We start from the raw sequence: 22,150 nt of genomic DNA, 5'->3' as shown, positions 1-22,150 counted from the left end.
GGGTTAGGTCCATATATGTGTGGGCTTCACCTACACAATACATGTGCCCTTATGCATTCCAGAGGCCAGTGTATGTAACAGTGGTATATGGCCATGTATTATTGAGCCTTGGGGGATGCACCATAACTAACCTAGGCTGTTACAACATGTAGGGGTATCAGGAGTAAGCTGCCTTAAGGTATCTGGATGTACATTACCATACAATTCACCTTGGATAAATGCAGGCCTACGGCCTCTTGTCATACAGACTGTTTTGTTTGCCAGTGTGACTGTGATGGTGTCATTTATGCCTTGTTATGTAACAGATACATCCCATTGTGTCAGCTGAGGTCTTTGACCCCTAGGGATTGCATTTAATGCAGTACTCCAGTTTACAAATATATGTTATTTATTAGGTTATGCAACTAAAATATTGGTCATAAAGTGATTTGACATGGAAAATGGAATGTCTTGCAGTGGGACTTGAACCGAGAATGCCTACTCATAAGGCGAATGCACTGTCCACTACACTATTGCTATACTGCTTCATTTGAATATATCTTCCTTTTTATCCTCTTCAGCCATTTAAGCTGCATTAACCGTAGCTAACCATTGGGCAAATCCGCGCACCTACGGTTAGATTTAATCAGTTTCATAAAAATAAAAATGGCATTTTTATATCGTTTGTCTTTACTATTGCTGTTGTACACGTGGGGGGATGTTGCTGGGGGTATGCGGACACCTATGAGCGGTCTCACTCATTCTTTTGGGCTTTCTGCTGTTCTTCATTGCGGGGACATGTATATTCTGAGAGCTCTGCTCGCAGACACGCCCCTTGCACTCTTACACATTCAATGTAAGATTAGTAGCTCAGGCAGCGTGCCTCATTAATATGCATGGCACGCTGCCATCCTGCTCCTAAACGGCCACTTTCATGCAGGACTAAGCTAGACCTGCATGGAAGAATAGTAAATCTGGGGGATTGTCTGTATCAGTGTAATTGAGGCTGACATGCTTGTAAATGAGCTGCTAGATATACTTAAACAAAGGAGGAAACATATTGATTCAGGTTAAAGATATTTTATTGAATGGAACACAGAGGTTTACATTAGCAAACCTTGCTGTCAGAACACCTGTTGTATATGGACAGAATACATGGGGGAAGGGGAATGTTAGCTGCATTGGACAGGATGTGGCATCAAAGGAACTGAGGAAGATTTTAGGTAGGGTAGGGGGATTAGATATTTGCAATTGGGAGTAAGGGGCTCAAATTTCTTTGTCACATGAATTTTGCTGACTTGTCCCATCCCCATCTTCATTTGGATAAACATTTGTTGAGGTAGATTTGTTTTACCCCCTTTTCTTGGTTGTTGTTAATGTAACTGATTAGGAGTGAGTGGTATGTAATACTGCTCCCTTGATCATATTGGTTTGGATGACATGGTCATTGATCCAACTCCAGGTATGGCTAAGCAGTCATGTAACATGGCCATACTATTTCCTGTTGGCATGGTACAATTTATGTGTACATGATGTACATTTTGGAGTTGTATTTAACATTTTGTCAGTTTGGTTTGTATAATGAACACAGTATGGTATGGTAATCTAACAATAAACAATGACTCAATCATTATATTGCCTTTATCAACTGGGGGAAGGATTTCATGACAATAGTTGTATATAAATGTATTTTGAATATTTGGCTTGAGGCAAAAGGCTTGCTAGAGAAATGTATTGTGCTTGTGATGGGATTACAATTTGGGATAATGGAATGATGATATGTTTTCCATTCCGCTGGTACCAACACAGATACGGATGTGGATTAGGAACTAGTTAGGCACACGTTTTCTTTAGCAATTTAGACTGTAATTAACTTTTGGAGATTAGACATTTATCAGGGATTTTTTAAAGATGGAGTCAGCAGAAATAATGTTGACTGGTTTAGGCAGATGGATAGTGAAGTGCTCTAGTGAGTGAGACTGGGTGGACAGGCTGGAATGACAGGGAGGTTAGATTAATGTCCATCCAAGAATTAATTGCAAAGTAACACAACATTGTTTTACAAGGACAGGGAGAAACTTTTTGAACCTAACGGTTGTGATTTTCATTCTGGTGTGTCACATTTGTTTTCCAGTAATGCTTGCAGTTTCCTAGAGTAAACTGTTTTTTCTTTTTTTTTTTTTTTGCATTAAATAGATTTATATATTTACTGGTACTCCTATGATACATCTCAGGTTCTCATAAGGAAATGAATGCTATAAATTCTGCCATTTGTGGTTTCCATGGATGTTACATTTTTGATTTGTTATTATCTGGGTTTTTGAATTAGAGTATGGGGCAAAAACAGTAATTCCATGCAGACTGTGTTTTTTTCTGTGGGAGTAGATGGAATTTAAGAAAAGAAAGAAGAATTGATTGAAAGTGATAAGGAGATGAGGAAGGGTCTGGCATATAACAATGAGGATTATTCAATTTATTATAAAGTGAAACTGGTCAACATTGAAAAAGACATTGCACTTCGCATTTAATAATGCAGTTTTGCAGGTCTTAAATGCCTGTTATACAATAAAGGGGTGGTGATCAGTTTAGAATATTAATATAAAGAAACACACTGATAGGGAATATTTAGAAAAAAATAGCTAGTAGTATTTCATGTGAGGATGTCGAACTGGGACTTGTGGCAGTTTCAGTATATGACAAGCTGGAAATTACAGCACTTTGCTGAAGTTAATAACTTCCTGGGAACCCCATCTAAATTTAGTTACCAAGAAGAGAACTCAATTATTTATCCATGGAGTGAGTTTCTCAGGAAGGGACTTTAAAATCCCAGTGCTATGCAGTCTAACTATGACCTCAGTTTGATCAGTGGCTTGGATATTGGATGATCACTGTATACTTATTTGTTGGATGAACTCAATTTAAATTTAGGTCACCAAAAAAGATTTAAATTATTTATCTGTGGAGAGTATTATTTAAGAATAGACGTTAAAATCTCAGGACTGTGTAATTTGGCTATGATCTCAGTTTGATTACTGGTTGGGCAATAGAAGTTCCAGGCAGTGGTGGACAAGCCTGACCAGCTTGCATTAGCTTGCCTTCCCTTTGGGGATGGAAGATAGCCAATCTTCTGCAACAATGCATTCCAACAGAGATCGGAGAACAATATGCGGCATATGGCCCAGACATATGCAGATTGTTCCTGCAAAAGTACATAAAGCAGTAGTTTCCTGAGGTGGTGTGAATCTCTATATGAAGGGCAGATACAGAACTGAAGAGAGATTAGCATTTCAAAGCCTTTACCTCAGACTTCATGCATGTCACCAGCCCGAAAAGGGAAGTCAAAACACCAACAGGAAATCTATGACAGCTATTTGGATAACAGTCTTCCTTGTTCAACTCTTGCTATCAAGATAGGAGGAATGCGTGAGTGTAATTCAACCTGAGATGTATAATAATTGGCAAAAAATGGGAGATAAGAATGAAGAAAGGTTAAATATTATGTAGAAAATGGGAGGACTTGGATGAGGGAATAATTGAACCCAGCCATATAAACATTTGTAGATTCTTTAACTCACTAAGACATGTTTTATACTCATTTGCTTTATATAGTAACAGTCATATGCTGCCAGCATAAATGACTGTTATTCATTCCATATGCAGGTAGTCCTGGGATCATTGCCATATTATGGCAAAATAGGCATCTGGTGCTGTGTGAGCTTTCATTAGAGGGAGCATGCCTGTATTATGGGGCAGTGGTAAAAGGTAATGTGTGATATCAGGTCTGCTATACTGTATAGGGTTCTGTTTTCCAGTAGGGGGGAGTTCTGCCATGCAAAGGAGATGTGAGAGGGGTTCATTAGGCTAGTGCTAGCATGTTGCTTAATGCTGTTTACTGAGACAGATATGCACAGTAGATGGATTTATGCAGTTACTCAGCTACTACTATTACACTAGTATATTGCATGCCACTGGAGTCCCATAACTTATGCTATTGGGCCTGACCCATAAAATGCTATTGAAAGGTTCTTCAATAGCATATGAGTAGATGGCAGGCTTCTTAGCCCAGGAGCAAGTGTTTTAGATGGCTGGAACAAGACTGCCAAAGGTGTCTTGTGCTGTCATGCTGCATGAAGTTAGTAGGATTTGGGAATCAGGCATGTCTGTCTGTGCCATTCTATGGTCCCCATAGATGAAAACAATAGTATACATATCTTATGAATGTGTCTCACATTCTTTAGTAGCAAATCCTGAAACTGAACATTAGTTTTCTCAGATTAGAGTGACAGTCACTAGTGCACTTATCACAAGCCAGGCATCCACATGTGGCACATTGTTAAAAAAATATTAACAGAATGATGCTGGCATGTATTGGTACAGCTTAATATCTTAGAACTATGTAAGTAATGCAAAAGTGCATATAGGTTTCAGTGATCAGTTGTATAAGTCATACTAGACATTATATGCAGATTCTAAGCATAAATGTAAATGGAAAGACAGAAGAGATGGACAAAAAAATTAATCTGAAATCTGAAAAGTGCAAACTCTTATCATGGGATATCCCAGTCAGAAATCATCTTTAGTGATTTAAATGTATTGCTGATATCATATTGCTTTATACTGCATCTAATATTCAAAACATATAACTAAACTTAGAGAAATATATTGTCAGAAATGCTCAGTAAGACACTTACACTAGATTTATACTGGATTTCACAAAGCAGAATCACATATTTATGTTGAATTCAAAAGGAGAAGGACACTTCCTAATATAGTTTGCTAAGGTCTTGAGATAGTAGTATCCAGTTTAATAAAAACAAGAACATCTGGCCACCCAGAGCAGTTCCTTAAACTGGCACCCCCTCAGTTCAAAGTTGAAAAACAAAAACAAAGAAATGAAAAAAAGCATGCTGCAAATTTAGCAAGCTAATTGCTGCAATATGGGAAGCAACATAATGTAGTTACAGTTACTAACACTCTGAATATACAGTATTGAAATGTATTTATGGAGCCACATGTCTTCACAGCTTTACACATCAGTACAGGAACTGCACATGCACACCGTCTGTACATGCCAATAGTGCCACTTAACGTCGTTTGCATGGAGCAGCCACTCCATTCATTCCTCCCTAGTTGCAACTCTGAATTTAATTACATTGTATTGCATTGGAGTTTGGCTCATATGAAATTAGCAATTAGAGGCTTGGATGCTGTAGGAATCAGGAGGGGGTGGGTGATAAGGGATAGCTTTACCAACTAACCCATTCCAAGAAGGAGGTGTTTGTGCTAGTGATATGACATGTCCCTAGGGATGAGAATGGTGCTATAAACTATAGCATTTCAACATTGAAGGTGAGCAGAGCTAGCAGATGTTATGAGTATTTCATGTGACATCAGTAATTTCCCTCATTTGGAGCAGCCAAAAGGCCCTCTGTCATGCAGGACAGCATATGAGATGATGGTAAGTGCTCCACTCCACCTGTCTTGCCTAAGCTACCACAATTGTGGCCTCAGCCCTGTGGGATATTCCCAGGAACAAAGGATCATTTGTTGTTTGTCATTAACACCAGTGGGACCATATGTAGTAGAAAGTTTTGTGTGTATAGTCCCAGGGATCCTAAAAGTAAAAATGCTGCAAATTAATAGCTGATGGTCAGCTGGGAGGCACACAAAAAAGTAAAAAGGTGTATCATTTGAAATTTGAAAGTGATGTCTAAGCAAGGGTATTGAAACATTAAGAATATGAAGACAAGATGATCAATTTCAACAATTGGCTTAAGTACTGGTGTCATTCAAAGGGGATCCAATGCCTGTCAGCTTGGGATGATATGCTCGACAAGCCACGATGCTTCGCTAGGGACGGCTTGCACCTGTCACCCCTGGGCTTTCGGATATTGGCAAAGGCTCTTGCTACCCCCATAGTGCCTTTTTTAGGCAAGGCTCAAAAGACAAACCCACCTCCATAGGTATCACAAGGGATAAGAAACTAAGAGTAATGCTACTCAACGCCAGAAGTCTAAACCTCAAGATGCACGCACTCAAAACTCTCCTTAGCATGGAGAACATCGATATCTGTGCAGTAACAGAAACCTGGTTCAGGGCTTCCGAGAGCACCCCAGCACTACCAGGTTATACCTCATACCATGCTTTTCGGCCCCAAAACTTGGACCGAACCACAAAAGGAGGGGAGTATCGATATTCATCAAAGATACCCACACCTCCAGGTTGGTGGCAAATGAAGCATCAGAGACTATCCATGTGCAACTAACAGTGGGTAAAACTGCCTTCCACTTTATAGCCTGCTACAGACCACCCTCCCAAACCCAGGAACCCCACTGGCCTTCCTGAGAACACTGGAAAATATGAAGGTCTCTCCAAACACCATTATATTGGACTTCAACTACCCAAACATAGACTGGGAGCATTACTCTAGCTCCAACACCCTAGCCCAAAGGTTCCTAGAATTTATAAACTCATATGCTATGGAACAACTTGTTACCACTCCCTCAAGAGGGGAAAACATACTGGACCTGATCATCACCAACATGGGGACTCTATGCTCCAGACCAGAAGTGTATCCCTCACTGGTAAGATCAGACCATAAACTAATCTCACTGGATATTCACATCCCGACCCCACCACCTGCCCAGAAAACCACAGTGAAAAACTTCTCTAAAGCAAATTTTACACTCCTCAAAACTGAGGTGGAATCCTTCAAAGCCCCCGGGCCTGTAGAAAATACAGCCCAGACTGCAGAATCCTTTATAAACGCATTCTATGAACACCTTCAGGAATGCATGGATCATGCGATCCCAAATAAAACCAAGACCCAATCCTCCAAAGGCAGACATCCTGTCTGGTGGACCCCAGCCATAAACAAACTATACAATAGAAGGAGGAAGCTACTAAATGATAAAGCAAAATCCCAAAAAGGGAAGGCATCACTGATCAGTATTAGCAAAAAGCTACGGGCACACATAAAATTGTCTAAGGCCAGCTTCGAGAGAAAAATTGCACAGGACACTAAGGATAATCACAAGGCTTTCTTTAGTTATGTTAGGAACCTGGGTGGTAATTCCCAGATATGCTCAGAATTAGTCCAAAATGACAAAAATACACGAACCCACAGACATTGCCAACATCCTAGCTGACAGGTTCAGCGCAAACTTCTCCCCTCCCAAAAGGGCAAATATCTATCCCAGCAGAGTGCTGCCCCCCTGACATCTCAGATGCTCAGGTAAGAGCCGCCCTCTCCAAAGCAAAAAACACAGCATCAATGGGACCAGATGGTGTCCTGGGCTGCGTCCTACATGAACTCAAAGAAGAGCTAAACGCAAACATAAAACTACTGTTCAATCTCAGCCTTACTACAGGATATGTGCCCAAAGAGTGGCGTGCAGCAACAGTGGTCCCTCTCCATAAAGGTGGTGCCTCAACGGATCCTGGAAACTATCGCCCCATAAGCCTGACTAGCTTGGTCTGCAAAGCTATGGAAAGGATCATCATGGACCTCATAAATAAAGATATTGGGGACCTACAAACACTGGATCCTACCCAGTTCGGCTTTGTTAAGGGCAGATCCTGCCTCTTAAACCTGGTTGATTTCTTTGAAACAGTCAGCAAGGCCATTGACGAGGGGAAGGTGGTCCACACAGCCTACCTGGACCTCGCAAAAGCCTTCAATACAATACCCCACTCGGGCGTTATAGATAAGCTCACCAGCTTAAATATAAACCCCTATGTCACTAGATGGATTGCAAACTGGCTCAAGGACAGAACCCACATGGTTAGAATTGCTGGAGCCATGTCAGACTCCAAACCAGTTACAAGTGGTGTCCCACAAGGCTCAGTCCTGGGACCGCTCTTGTTCGGTATATATTTCTCGGAGGTACAGGCCAACACGGAAGGACTGTGGCTGACCAAGAGATGACTGCAAACTGGGTGCCATAATCGACTCTCCAGCCAACACAAGCATCCTCCAAAAGGGCCTCATAGAAACAGACAACTGGTGCCAGAGCCATGGCCTCAAGCTAAATGCCAAAAGTGTATAGTCATCCCTTTGGCAAAAACAAAGTGCCCACAAATTACCACATAGGTGGAAATCCATTAAGTACAGAAGAAGTAATTAGGGACCTGGGGACCCAAGTTGATAGCAATCTCTCATTTGACAACCACGTGGCCAAAGTGGTTAGAAAAACATTTTATATAGCCCACCTAATCATGAAGGGATTCACATCTAGATCAGGGAGGTCATCGTGCCTCTTTACTCATCCCTCATCAGGCCCATAATTGAGTACAATGCCCCTTTGGGATGTACCTTACCAGACACCTGCAGCAACTGGAAAGACCCCAAAAGTACCTCACCAAGAGGATCAAAGGGCTCAAACAGATGCCATATGCTGCCCGGTTAAAGAAACTCCAGCTCTACTCAGTGGCATACCGCCTGTTCAGAGGAGATCTGTGCCTGATGTATAAAGCCATGTCCAACCTGGAATTAATGGACATGCTGCACCTCAGAAAATCCAAATCCCATCGAGCTACGTGCTCGAGAGACTTGAACCTCAGCACTGAAATAAATAGGACATGCTGGAGGGACAGATTCATAACCCAGAGGCTCCCTTCACTCTGGAATAAAATCCCAGTCCAGGTTAGGCAGAGTCCCTCATTGACTCTCTTCAAGAGGAATCTTGATGAGTGGATGGGAGATCATAGGTTTACCCCGGGTATCACTTCTGTGTCACTGTTAGATAGAGGCACAGTATACTAACCTCGAAAAAGGGCATAGCAAAATAAATTTAAAATGGGTGGCGAAAGCCAAACACATTCTGGCTAGGCTTATAAATGCCCTAGGGCAGATAGCCTAGTATGAACCTATGAACCTATGAACCTATAAGAAATAGATTCTCAGCAGAAGAACAGAGGAATTCTAATAATATTGTTGTATTAAATCAAACCATTTCAGAAAAATAAACATAAGCTATTTGTTTACTAACACATACTGAATCATGTACACTGCAAATACTTCCATAGTTAGTAAAAATACTTGGTAAATCTGATTTATCTTGCTTAACAAGTAAATAAAAATAAAGAAAAACACCTAAATAAATAAATAAAGAATTAATGCCTTATTTTTAAGCTGATCCATTTATTCCACTATATGGAATTTCAAGGAGTCCCTGGTTTAAAGGCAAAATGTAATTATACCAATTACTTCTAGCTGCTTGATTTTTTAATGGAAATGTGAGCATATTTAGTGCTGCAGTTTATTTAATTTGCGACATCAGATGGGAAATTAAATTGTCTTCTGTGAGATCAATGTTTATTTCCACAAGCTCTTCTGAGTCTCGTTGACCGAACTGATGGAATTACAGAAATGGAATTTTGCCTGCTTTGTAAAAAGTAGTGGAATTTTTGGTGGAATTATTGTTTGAACATGCATTATTACTGTATAAAAACATTATTACAAAAACAGATATTCATGTACACAGTTTAGAAAATATATAAAACGATTTATATAAAAAAATCCAAATATGCAGACTTAGTATTGTTTTGAATATTTAGGTATTTATGAAAGAGAAAAGAAAATACCAAATATGACATAATCACTTAAGGTCTCAATAAGAGTTAGATTTTTAGAACAAAATGTCCAGTTTAGTACGAATTAGAAGAACAGACCTTAAAAATAGATGAACTTGTATATAGCAAAAATATACCTACCCATAAAATCTGAGACAAAGAATACAACATTTATAATTCCATTATTTGTTTAATAAACTAAGACACAATATAAGTAGTAATAAAGATTTACCCCAGGATTCAAATAACTCTGTGTAGGCTCTGCGTAGAGTCTACATGTAGTGTATCCATGTACATGACCGTGATCAGTCCTCTGCAGTGCACAAGTTATATTAATAATATGTGGTGTGGTTGAACAAGGTTTTGTGGCACATGCCAGTGCATCTTGCTGCAAAACCTCTCTGTGAATGCGAATAGTACTTCTGCATACTACTGAAATGTAGAGATTTTTGCAGAATGTCCAGATGTTTACCTCATACGTGTGACCCATTAGCCCTATAAAATCTTAGAGGACTGAATTCATAAAATAATGACAGACATTTAAGAGTCAGACTTCATATGCCTCAGAAATGTCATGTTAATGCAACACCTGTTAATACATCAACTATTTAAGTTTGTAATAGCAATACATAAAACTCATCCCTATATTCTGGCCTTTGTCCCCCAATATTTTTTGTTTGTTCCTGATGTCTTACTTAACAGGTTGAGAGCCATACACTTCCGTGCAAGTTAGCTGCCTGCAACAGGTTGACTGCAGTGCAATCCCCACCTTGTTCCATATATATCTATAAACATATATATATATATATATATATATATATATATATATATATATATATATATATATATATATGGGTCTACTTGAGTTGACCGAGATGCCAGTTCGCCGACATGCAGAAGACCGAGACCAAACGACCGAAAACGAAGGTGATCGACAAGGTGAAATCCCGACAGCCAAAAGACCGACATGGGGAACATGTGAGCGCGACTCGGTAAGTGTGCGATAGTGAGGGATTTAGGGTTAGGGAGCGGACAGGTAAGTGTGCGATAGTGAGGGATTTAGGGTTAGGGTGCGGGAAAGGTGAGTGTGCGGTAGTGTCGGACTTAGGGTTCGGGTAAGGTAAGTGTGTGATAGTGATGGAGTGTAGTTTAGGGGCGGGTTAAGTGAGTTAGGGTTAGGGTGCAGGTAGGTGAGTGTGTGATAGTGACGGGCTTTATGTTTTAGGGTGGGTTAAGTGAGTTAGGGTTAGGGTGCAGGTAGTGTCAGTGTGCGATAGTGACGGACTTTAGGTTTAGGGGTGGGTTAAGTGAGTTAGGGTTAGGGTGCAGGTAGGGTAAGTGTACGGTAGTGTCGGACCTTAGGGTTAGGGTTTGGGTTAAGGTTAGTGGATATGTAGTTGTGTGTAATGTGTAGTTTACGTTTTGTGTGTCGGTGTTATGGTGTTCAGTTTTGTGAGTTGTCGGTATTGTGTGTTTTCAGTCATTTGGTCTCGGTCTTCTGCGTGTCGTATGGCATCTCGGTCAACTAAAGTAGACCCATATATATATATATATATATATATATATATATATATATATATATATATATATATATATATATATATATATATATATATGGTTCCACTTCATATCATCGAATTTCATTTCATCGAATTTCAAAACATCGAGACCAAATCGTCGAAAACCCATATCATCGAATCTCAAATCATTGAAAACTAGAAAGCAACTAGAAATAACATCCCACAGAGTTAGTACTGCCTTTATGGCAAGCCCCCCTGCAACCCCCATGTGGGGGGCTCCGCCCCCACACCCCCTTAAATAAATATACCAACTCCAAGGCTGCACTACAGTGGGGGAAAAAGTTAATTTCCTAACCCCACTGTAGTGCGACCCTGGAGTTGGTATATTTAATTATGGGGGATGTGGGGGGCAGAGCCCCCTACATGGGGGTTGCAGGGGGGCTTGCCCCCTTCATAAATGTAGTAAACAGTGTCTGGGATGTTATTTCTAGTTGCTTTCTAGTTTTCAATGATTTGAGATTGGATGATATGTGTTTTCGACGATTTGGGGTTTCGACGATTTGGTCTCGATGTTTTGAAATTCGATGAAATGAAATTCGATGATATGAAGTGGAACCATATATATATATACATATATATATATATATATATATATATATATATATATATATATATATATATATATATATATATATATATATAGATTATACTTAATATTGTATGTGATTTTATATGAATGCCGCGGTGGTTCGGCAGTAGTGTTGTTACCTCACAGCAAGAGGTTCTCCCGTTCGATTCTTGGCTTGGCTTGGGAGTGCCTTCTGTGTGGAGTCTGCATGTCCTCCACATGGTTGGGTAGCATTCGAAAGACATGTGTGCGTAAATGGGTGTGCCTTTGTTGAAGTTTGGGCATCGAGCTGTCACCTCGGTGTTTCGTAAAAATCTACTGCCAATCATTATCAGACCGGAGTTCCGCTGTGGCGACCCCTTACCGGGAAAAAGCAGAAAGACAAACAACAACAACATTGTATGTGATTTTATGTGTAATTCTTGACTATTATACCATGACCCCCTATTAATATTCCAAAACGTGCACGCTGATTGGCCAGCGTGCATGTTGTAAACCGACTTATACTAATGGAAAAAGGTCCGGTCGCCCGGAATTTTTCCATTAGTATAAGTCTTTTTGTAAAACACTGTCTCGCTATGTTAAAAGAGTTTAACATAGCGACACAGGTTTAAAAAAAGCAACGGAGATCTCCGTTGCTTTTTTTAAAGCTGTCTCGCTATGTTAAACTCCTTTAACATAGTGACACAGTGTAAAAAGCAACGGAGATCTTGCTTTCTCCGTTGCTTTTTTTTAAACCTGTCTCACTATGTTAAATAGGTTTAACATAGCGAGACAGCTTTAAAATAAGCAACGGAGATCTCTGTTGCTTATTTTAAAGTCTCCATGTTAAACCCATTTAACATAGCGAGACAGGTTTAAAAGCAGCGGAGAAAGCAAGATCTCCGTTGCTTTACTGTTCGCTATGTTAAATTGGTTTAACATAGTGAGACAGCTTTAAAATAAGCAACGGACATCTCCGTTGCTTATTTTAAAGCTGTCTTGCTATGTTAAACCCATCTAACATAGCGAAACAGTAAAAAAGCAATGGAGATCTTGCTTTCTCCGTTGCTTTTGGCCACAGCTCTGATGTACTGTGCAGGCATGCAGTACATCAGAACTGCCGCTGATGCCAGACAGCCGCGAAGGGCAGCAAAGAGGCATTATACAATGCCATTATTTAAGAAAAGTAATTGTTTTCTTAAATAATGTCATAGTATTAATAGCATAAACCACTTCTGGGTGTAATGGATTTAACCATGGTTGTCTTTGTTTGGTCCTCGGGACCAAACCACACCAACCGTGGTTAAATCACACCCACCACACCCAGCGGGTTATTGCTATATTATCCTTTTTTTTTTTGTTTTTTTCCTGCATTTGTACGATGCACCACTTGTTTACATGACTGGACTACCCATGTATCAGACATGACCCAGACATCCAGAAATGGAAACCAGATGCATTCAATTAATAGAGCTGCCCATCTCACAAACCCAGTAAGTGAGAGCGCACTATTTTAATACTGGGAAGTTAACAATGAATACTAATATGTGCAACTTCATGTAGCTAATCCTCTTGTGACAGGAGTTAAGTGTCAGACTGGAATGCAGATGGTCCTGGGTCCTAGTACGGGGTATGCAAACTTTTTTATGCTGTTATGATATTAAAACTTATACAAATAAAGTGCTACATTCAGAAGTGGTTCCTCAATATCATCATGGCAAAAGCTCTCAGTGTAGGACTATTGTACACGTGGTCCTGTGTTCAGATACTGAGTGTTTCATGCATTTTTCATTTGGTCCATGGCAAATTATATTTACTTCCACATATAATACCTGACATAGATATGCTGATATGACAAAATGTTGATGAATGTATAGTTCTGCTCCCACAGCTGGATATCAGGTCTGCACAAGTGACTGGACATGAACTAAGGTTGGAATTGCATTACTTGAGAGTGCACACTGAATACTGCTTGAACATTTGATAAACTCGCATTCCACTTACCATTGAGCAAATACAGTAAAACAAGTACATTGGTTTGTGTGATAGTAAGTGGAGTGCAACTTTTTCAAATGGAGCAAAATGCAGACAGTACGCACTCTCAGCAAGCACAATTGATGTGAAACATGTTATTTCAAGTGGTGGGAAATGCACATTAGACATTGAGCTTGATCTTGTGCAGACATAGCTGCTGTCATTGGAGAAGGTGTTGAATTCCAGGCACAGTGCTGGGGTGTGCTGGAGTTCAAGGTCTTTATTTGGGTCCTGGTTAAGGATCATGGCCCCCACCTCCTGCAGGGAATTACACAGGCTCGCATACAAATCTGAAGCCTGGTGTAGTTTGGCAAGGGCTCTGTCCAGTGCAACTTGTATCCACTCACTGGAGAGCAATGTCATCACCATTTTGACGACCTTTGACTGAGGAAAAAGGATACCATTGATCGTTGGATCAAGTTCTGTCAGGCAGGGAACACACAACAGATGCGTAAGTATTCATGGCATTTATTAATTGTAAATATTAAAGGTGAATATTGTAAAAACTGGTATGTTTATTTTTTTATTTTTTTATTTTTTTTATCTTTCCACAGCTGCAGCAAAGAGGGCCTTGAATGTGAGGCCTCATACCAGGCGACTGGCCAGGATGGGAGAAGCTTGTGGTATGTAAGCATACTTATATAAAGTACTGTTAATGCAGCCTTAGCAGTTAAAGATGGCTTAGTTGTTATATCATACAGTAGCCTAACATTGGGAATACATATCTGAACTGTAAAAACAAGTATGCATGTATTACTCTGTAGCATAGCTCTCAACTGTCCATTTTTTTGCTGAATAGCCACATTTATGACTCACTGTTTTGGTGTGTTCATAGTAAGATTTATGCTTGGCAAACAATCGATATTACAGTAATGAAATAATAAGTGTAAAAATGTATGCTAACACAGATTCTATGCAACTTTGCAGGTGTGTAAGAGCAATATTTAAAATATGTTGCTATTTATGGGTCATTGTAGCCCAGTTTTATTTTTTTTATGATCTGTGCAGATATCTTGCTCTGAAAGGTGGAGAGGTATGGTCTGTAACACAAACCAACAGTTACACATTCTCAAATCACATTGAACATGACTCTATAAAGTGTAAAAGGAAAGAGTGCTTCCATTATGCTGTATTCCAAAGGAAAAGTACAGTATTACAGTAGTCACTGTTTGTGAGTTCAAATACCAATTGTCAGAAAAATATGCATTTATGTATATGTTTAATGCTTATTAGAAGCTAAAAGGGTTAACACATTTTCATTCTATTTTATATACAGCTTAATTCTGTATGAAATTATAAGATGCTTTTTGAAACTGCAGTATGCTACTGAAACTTGCAAGATGCCCTCTGACCTAGTAACTGCTAGCACAGCAAAATTCATGTTTATGCTTTTTGGAAATGTACTTGAAAAACAGGTGATTATCTGCTAGGTCAGGAAATGAATGAATAGAACATTGAATATGAACAATCAGCCTTATTCGTGTTATGAGAACATGCACAGCTGCAGAAAAGAAGAGATACATCAAACAAAGACTGTTTGAAGAATCTGTACTTGTTTTGTGCTCAAATTAGCCATAGTACCTTGAATGGTAACATAATATAGTGGGAAGCATATCTAACCGGTGGTCGCCAAGGCCACGTTGTTTTTCTTAGGAAGTTTTTCATAAAACTGATAATGCAAGCAGAAAATTATAGACAAACAGCTGCTATGAAATGATGATTTTAAAACTTGTGATCTGTTACATCAGCTTGGTAGGCAATGTCTTATTAGAAAGTGTATAAAGATGAACTTACTTCCTGATTTTAGTTAGACAAACTCTGTATTAGAATGTTTTTGTCTCCTTGCTGCAAGATTAAAGTGCCTTAACCTGAACCTGCCTTGTACTGATCTTTTTGAAGTTAATTTTTCCTTTGACAGATTTGATCCGTTTCGGACCGGAAACTCTCGCTCTGACTCAGGTCAGATGGGCCCGGTGGCATGAAACCATACGGGGAAGAGACCAAATCGGTTATTCTGCTTTAAAAGACCTCCGACTAAATTGTCGTTCAAAAGAGGCCAGCCACTGTTTCTGATCTGCAATTGGAGGACGAGTCTATGACACTGTCAGACGATCAATCACGGAGGCTCAGGTAAGGAGGAATTTATCTTTTTTTCTGTTTTAGATCAGGGACTTGTTACAGTACTTTGTTTTTGTCAGGGAGATCTGTAAAGTGCAGATCAGGGACAAAAAAGATTGCTGTCTTGTCATAGATCAGGGAAACAGAATAGGTAGACAGTTATTCTAGATAAACTGTGAAAAAGAGAAATCATGGTGCCACGTGATAAGAAGGGTTATGTAACATTTTTCTTTAGCTAAAGTTAGGACAACATGGGAAATAAGTGCACAAAAAGATCCCAAGAACCACCATTAACCGAAGATGCAAAATATATGCAATTACAACGTGTCGACAACGTTAGATACTATACAAAATGGGTTAATAAATATGAATTTGATGGTAAACTAGAAAAATCTTCACTTATTAAACTTGTCAAACAGCTCAAAACTGATGCAAAAGGTCAGGTAAAAAAGCAACGTCAATTAGGCATTCCCCAGGCACACAGGTGGCTTGAGGAAGCAAACCGCAGGGAACAGAAGACTAAGAATTCAAAAGCAATGTTTTTAGATAAAGAAGATAATAACCCCCTCCACTTCCCTTACCAGAATATGAAGCGAGTGGACAAGTTGATCCACCTCTGCTATACCCAATTTTTCCTGTGAAACCAAAACCGTTTGTCAGAGATCCTGTCGAGACTATGTCTCGAACACATAAAATAAGAGGGGGTATGGAGTTATATCAAATGAATGAAAACTCATAAGCTATGAGTGAAGAGGAGATATGTCCGCTCATAGAAGTACCAAATCCTCAGGCAGGACAGGAAGGGCAGGACCTGACTATCCTAGTATATAGACCGTGGACACCGGAAGATATCCGGAAAGCCACAGAGGGGATTCCCCATCCAAAAGTCAATTTTAGAAAGTTCTTAGAAGATTTACAGGGCATGAGTTTAAGTTACCATTTAAACGGGGAAGAAGTAGAAAACATAGTCAGACAAATCGTAGGTCCAGATTGGCACATGATCAGTGGCAACTGGAATCCCCGTGACGCAGAACATAAGCTACTCCCACATAGTAACGCAGAGCTGGATAATAGAGTGAAAGGTCTGACAGACCGAATCTCTGAGAAATGGAAGCCTAGGGCAGACTGGACTTGCATTAATCAATGCATCCAACAAGAAGGTGAAACTGTTGATAGATATTTTGCTAGATTACTAGAATGTTTTAATAACCATTGTGGAATGCAGGTACCTGAAGACCAAACACATGATTCCCCATATGAGCAGCAGCTAAAAAATGCATTTTTGAAAGGTAGTATTGCACCTATAAGTAGTTTTTTTGCAAAACACATGGTAGATCACTGCACAAGTAGATTACAGTCCTTACTTGAATATGCAAGACATGCCAAAAGGCATTTTAATAGCAAAAAGAAAAAGAAAACTCAAGTATTTGCAGTAGAAGATGGAGCAGAAGTCTTTGTAGTACAGTCCGGGAAAAAGGGCAAGAAAAATGCCCAGGGAAACAAACAATCTGATAAGTGATCAGAAGAGTTTGATGAGAGAAAGAAAAGGGGTTAATGCTTTAAATGCGGGAAAAAGGGACATTTGGCAAGGGATTGCAAGCAAAATAAGAAGGTAGCCACAGAAGATAAGGAGGTTGAGGACTGACTATATGGTAGTCAGGAATCACTAGAAAGAAATAACCAAGAAAAGACAAATATGAATGTGATAGAGGGAACAGAGGATGTGATGGGAGAAATAGGGGATGTGCAAGAAGTCACAGACAGTAAAGAGAATGACATTTTGGACTTAGCATTATTGAGCCTAGAGCTCTACTTAGCAGACACAAAACCGGAAGTTACACTTCTGGTAGAGGGAAGGGAAGTAAAATTTTTGTGTGACTCAGGGGCATCACGGACCCTGATACATCCTTCCAAACTACCAGAGAATTCAGAATCACTTGACTATATATTAGTGAATGCAGCTAATGGGCATCTGTATCGGGAGCCACTCCCCCATAACATAGCAATAACTGACCCTGTTTCAGGGATGACCCAGAAAAGCAAAATTGTTGTTTCTGCAAAATGCCCAGTAAACCTTTTGGGCAGAGACCTTATGCAGATTTTTGGCATAGCAGTAGTTCCAACTATACAAGGTATGGAGGCACAGCGACAAATGGGCACTTTTGTGGTGCGATCGGAGGGTGAAACATTTTACTGGTACAGCCAGGACTTAGTTACGACTGGTCCAGGGGCAGTAACCAAAGAACTGATGAACATAGCCATCAGTAAGTCCCCCTCCCTTGACACTGATAAATAACATTTGTTGCATTGCACTCTGTATTATTGCAGCACACCAGGACCTGATAAGGAATATGAGGAAGAACTGTTTAAAAACCATGGAAACAGATTAGTATTATGTAATCTGTACTGCGATACAGAGGGGAACAGTGTAGTTAGCTGTTCATTGCCCCAGGAATTCTTTGCACTGTATAAATCTAATCGACTACCACATGTTAGCTTCACTAAGGACAAGAACGTAAAGTGGGCAGACCTAGGAGAAAAAGTTACAAGGTGGGAAAAACAAACAGAATTAGAGCTATCCGAACAGGGAGTACAAAAGCAGAAGTTAAACTGGATAACATAGACACACCCAGCTGTGCACCTGCAATCTAGCGAGGACAGCTCATTAGCACTCGTATTAGAAGAGGAAGAGAAAGCTTTACAAAGCATGCCAGAAACTCTCTGGTCAACAGGGAAATCGGATGTAGGACTTATTTGTACAGCAGGACCAGTTACAATCACGCCAAAGTCAGCATTTAGACCACAAAAAAGACAGTATCCCTTGAGAAAGGATGCAAAAGTAGGAATCAAACCTATAATAGCAGCCTTACTTAAGGAAGGAGTACTGGTAGAATCTCCCGATTCACCGTGTAACACACCCTTATTTCCTGTTAGAAAAGCAAATGGAGAATGGCGTATGGTCCAAGACCTACAAGCTATAAATGATGCAGTAATACCCAGAACACCTATGGTGCCAGATCCACACACCTTATCAAATGATCTAAACCCTCAACAGAAGTATTTTTCTGTGGTAGATATTAGCAATGCGATTTTCTCAATACTGATACACACTGACAGCCAACATTGGTTTGCATTTACATTTCAGGGAAAAAGGTATACATATACGCGACTAACACAGGGATATTGTGAAAGCCCAACAATATTCGCACAGGAAATGGCAAGTAACTTGGCTGGATTTATCCCACCGAAAGGCAGCCAAATTTTACTTTATGTAGACGACATTCTGCTGGCAGCATCCACCCAGCAAGAATGCAGAGAAGATACCATAGCATTACTACAAATTTTAGCCACTCAAGGACACAAAGTAAACAAAAACAAACTGCAACTTTGGAAAAAGCAGGTTAAATACCTAGGATATGTAATAATCAAAGAAGGCAGAATATTAGATGAAGACAGAAAAATAGCAATCTTACAAGCACCTAAACCGACTACCAAGAAGGAAATGATGTCCTTCTTAGGTACGACTAATTTTTGTCGGAGTTGGATTCCAAACTATGCCTTGGAATCTGCTCCATTGACTAACTTGATATACAAGAAACCTATGGCAGCACAAGATTTATTACAATGGACACTAGAAGCAGAATCAGCTTTCTGCAAACTGAAGCAATTGATAGCATCTTCATTAGTTTTAGGATTGCCAAATTATCATAAACGTTTTTTCCAAACTGTAGATTGTAAGCAAGGTTATATGACATCAGTATTGACACAGCAACATGGGGACAAGCAATGCCCCATAGCTTACTATTCATCACAGCTAGACCCAGTGGTGCAATCTTTGCCCCACTGTGTACAAGCAGTAGTCGCAGCTGCAATGGCACTGCAGGCTTCGGCCTCAGTAGTGTTGTTCCACCCTCTCACATTGAGAGTGCCTCATGCAGTCGCGATTATTTTACTACAAGAAAAAGTAGCATATCTTTTTCCTGCTAGACATCCTTCTTGTATAATTATACTGTTGAGCCAAACTCATATGACAATTGAACGATGCACAACTTTGAATCCGTCAACCTTGCTCCCAACCCCTGTGGATGGCACACCACATTGTTGCCTGCAGGAGATTGAGCAAAAGACACTACCTAGAGAAGATCTTACTGATGTTCCCTTGGATAATGCCGAGGTGACATACTACATGGACGGCTCATGCAGAAAGGGTCCTACAGGGCAGAATCTAGTAGGGTATGCAGTAGTTTCTGATACTGAGATTTTAGAAGCAAAGTCTTTACCACACAACTTATCTGCACAAGCAGCAGAATTGATTGCCTTGACACGGGCATGTACCTTAGCAAAGGGTAAATGTGTAAACATTTTTACTGATAGCCAGTACGCTTTTTCTACTGTACATGTTTTTGCACAGCAGTGGAAAAATAGAGGAATGATAAGATTTACTGGTAAACCGATTAATCATGCACAATTTATTTTAGATTTGTTAGAATCTATTCAGTTACCTCAAAAATAGCTATTTGTAAATGTGTAGCTCATACCAAACAACAGGACAGGATTTCAAAAGGTAATGTGAGAGCTGACACAGCTGCAAAGCAGGCAGCTACAGCTTCAGAAGTATTTCTTTTGAGTGAGGAATTACAACCTTCTGAGATTTTAGACTTAGAAATGCTAAAAACAATGCAGACACTCACTACGAAAATAGAGAAACAGAAATGAGTAAAATGAGGAGCAATCCATGAGAAGGGGCTGTACATCTCCAAGGAAGGAAAACCAATTTTACAGTCTAACTTGTTTAGATATGCAACTTTGTTGAGCCATGGGCAGTGCCATGTCTCAACAGGGGGGATGGTACAGTTAGTGAATTAAGTGTTTACGACGTATGGATTTACAAACTACACAAAAAAATTTTGTGCAACATGCCATGTTTGCAACAGGCATCATGCACAAGGGGCACTGAAGCCTAAGCAAGGGAGTTTTCCTACACCACCGTATCCATTCCATACTATTTGTATGGATTTTATAGAACTAAACAAATGCGAAAATAAAAAGTACTGTCTTGTCATTATAGATATGTTTTCCAAAAGAGTGGAAGCTTTTCTGACCAAAAATCCAGATGCAGCTATTGTTGCAAAAGTCCTCGTTAAAGAAATTATTCCTAGATTTGGCATACCGGAAAAGATCTACAGTGACAATGGCACACACTTTGTAAATCAAACCATACAACAGTTGAGTCAATATTTTGAAATTTCATTAAAGAACGATTGTGCATATAACCCCAATCTGCAGGATTAGTAGAGAGGCATAATGGGGTTCTGAAAAACAAGCTTAGAAAATTGATGAGTGAGACTCAAAAGAATTGGGTGCACTGTTTACCTCTGGCACTGTTGAGTATGAGAACTGTTCCAAATGCAAAGGGGTTAACTCCTTTTGAAATGTTATTTGGGAGGGCATATTATGTACCCCAGTGGAAACTTCTCATGCCTGCAGATCAGGAGGCCGACAGTTCACTGGCAGAGTACATGAGGAGGTTACTGAGTAATAGAAAACTTCTACAGTTAAATTCTGTTTCAGATAAAGAACAGACCAGACCATCAGAGGCAGCAGTGTGACCAGGTGTGCAACCAGGAGAGTGGATCTGGGTGAAAGTCATTAAGAGAAAGAATTGGAGCTCACCGAAGTGGGAAGAACCATTTCAAGTTTTGCTGACAACACCCACTGCAGTTAAGATCGCTGAACGTGCGTCCTGGATCCATTTAACACACTGCAAATTGATCAAGAACTTTGAACTGGACAAATATCTTGCTACTGTTACACGACAAGAACAAAATGACCAGGTATAGAGTAAACAGGGATGTAGAACAGTCTCAGAAAAATTGCATAATTATCTTGTTAGCTATACTGGTGACAATGATCTTTTTGCTGTGGCCTTTCCTTTTTTCAGCCACACGAGTTGAACTGAACAAACGTGATGCATTACTCATAGACTGGCATCCAAACTTTAACACTTATCAAGCAATAAAATATGTGTATGATGAGACTTTTAATGTTTCGAACTGCTGGATTTGCACAGCTATACCGACAGCATACGGGGGATTATTGATGACTGCTGTCCCCCTAGGGGTCAATGAGACCTGGGAAAACTTGATCTTTGATACTACACCTGTAAAATCACAAGACAAAATAGCATTGTACCTACCTGTTACACAAAAGGGAGTTGTATGTTTTTATAAAAATGACACTATTCAGGTGGGTTGGAACAATTGCAATGTGACTGTTTCTTATAATTGTTATATTAAGGCCAGTAAGGCAGAAACTA

This window comes from Protopterus annectens, chromosome 3.part0 (assembly GCF_019279795.1).
Source record: "Protopterus annectens isolate FY-2018-M chromosome 3.part0, PAN1.0, whole genome shotgun sequence".
NCBI classification, from domain to species: Eukaryota; Metazoa; Chordata; order Ceratodontiformes; family Protopteridae; genus Protopterus; species Protopterus annectens.
This window is presented reverse-complemented; position numbering follows the sequence as displayed.